Source organism: Musca autumnalis, unplaced genomic scaffold (genome assembly GCF_047663935.1).
Source record: "Musca autumnalis isolate F117 unplaced genomic scaffold, ASM4766393v1 scaffold_1, whole genome shotgun sequence".
Taxonomy (NCBI): domain Eukaryota; kingdom Metazoa; phylum Arthropoda; class Insecta; order Diptera; family Muscidae; genus Musca; species Musca autumnalis.
The window spans coordinates 127,740,940-127,742,997 of NW_027411644.1; positions in this window are offsets into that span (position 1 = coordinate 127,740,940).

Sequence of the window (2,058 nt, forward strand, 5' to 3'; positions counted from 1 at the left end):
CTATGCAACTTTTTCAATACCAAGTTAAGCTTGGAACATATCTGATCAATGTGCAAAGAGAATTGCAATTTATTGTCAATTTTAAATCCAAGTGACGAAATGGATGCAGAAGAAGACACACGAGTATTTTGAACAGTAAGATGCTGTTGTACATAATAATCGCGCATCTTATTAAAGACTACGCATTTGGTTTCTTCAAGGTTTATCTTCAGGTTATTCCTTCTTGCCCAGTCACATATATGTCCAATATCAGTGTCTAGATTAGACACACAATCAGCTATTGTACTAGAAGCAGTGTAAAGTTGAAAATCATCCGCATATATTGCTAAATCAGAATTGCGTACACACAGCTGGATATCGTTCATATATAGCATGAACAGAATTGGACCAAGTATGGAACCTTGTGGAACACTAGAGTATATATTGTTTATTTCAGAATTATTGCCATTAGAAAAAACAAATTGCGAACAATTTAATAGAAATTACGAAATCAGATTGCATGAAGTATTTGAAAAACTAAACTGGTCAAAGAGTTTGCGACATAAAATACTGTGGTCTACTGAATCAAAAGCCTTACTGAGATCCTGAGTTGGTAGTATGGATGGATTTCTCCTGTCAACTGAACGTCTAATGTCGTCTTTAAGTTTAACCATGAGTGTAGGAGTGCTGTGATTTTTTCGAAAGCCAGATTGGATTGGACTAACGAGGGAATACATATCTAAGTGTTCAACTAGTTGATCGTTGACTAAATATTCAAAAGCTTTTGAGAGCGCTGGTATAATGGAAATAGGGCAGTAATCGGAACAATTATTTCCAGAAGTATTCTTCTTCCTGAGCGGTATAACCTCTGCAAGCGCATCTGTAGTGCGATTCTCTAATGCCAAGTTTACACTTGCGCTCTAAAATCCACTGGATTTCACGAAATCCTGAAATACATCCCGGTGTTTACTCTTATTTTTTTTGTTGATTTCAAAGTCCCAATTTACATTAGGCGAGTTTACTTGCGGCAATTGTCAGTTTGTAGATGAGAGAGGGTGCTGAGAGGCAAAGGGTTACCATATGCCTCACCTCTCTCTCCAGGAAAATGACAATTGCCACAAGTAAACTCGCCCAATGTAAATTGGGACAAACATATCACAATGATCAAGGTAGATGCATATGCGCAGCTGATCGAACATGAATTTTCAAAACAAGTTGTTGCAAATTGAATTAGTCATCAAAAATATACAACAATATAGAACTTTACAACTTTATTTCTAAAATTATCGTAAAACTATCTATATATCGTATTAATTGTGTATAGAACCCGTTCCCGTACTCCGAAGTCTAGCAAGACTTACACTTCTCTTTAAACAAAAATAGCGCCGAATAACACCCTATTCTCCTGTTTTCTGCCATACAATTTTGGCATAGTAGAAACTAGCATGTTCATTATCATCTAAATACGATAGCTGATACGTTAATTTGCTGCAGTTTTTGCAATTTCCGTCATTTTTTCGTTCCCGTATTTTTTAAGAAATTTGTATGGGGAAGCAATTTTAGACATTTCGCTCTTTTTTCTAACATTACCATTAAAAAAGTACGAGAACGCAATGAAAAATAGCATTGTAAAAAAGTAATCTAATATTTTTTTCACATTGTTTAAAAATTTTGATTCTAAAATTTTTTGTTGCAGCAATTGACCATCTACCTTGTTTATTGTGATACGTGAAAAGTGTTGCAACTTTTGGTACATTTTCAGTCACAAACAGGGTTGTATCGATGTTGATTTCGCTGAAATCACGAAATGAGATGATTTCATTTTTGTATGCGAAATCATGATAATTTTTGCTTGATTCCGCGCGAAATCACGAAACGCCTTCGAAATCACGAAAAGACGCCGAATGTAGACCAAACATAACTCATTTTTTGAGTTACCGACAAAAATCGGTAAAATTAAAATGCTCATAATTTCGGTAATTAACGATATTATTCGGTAACTTAGCGACCAATAAAAAGTAGTCGAAAAGTTCTACTGATAGCCACAGTGCTGTAAACTTTAATTTGAATTTTTCATTC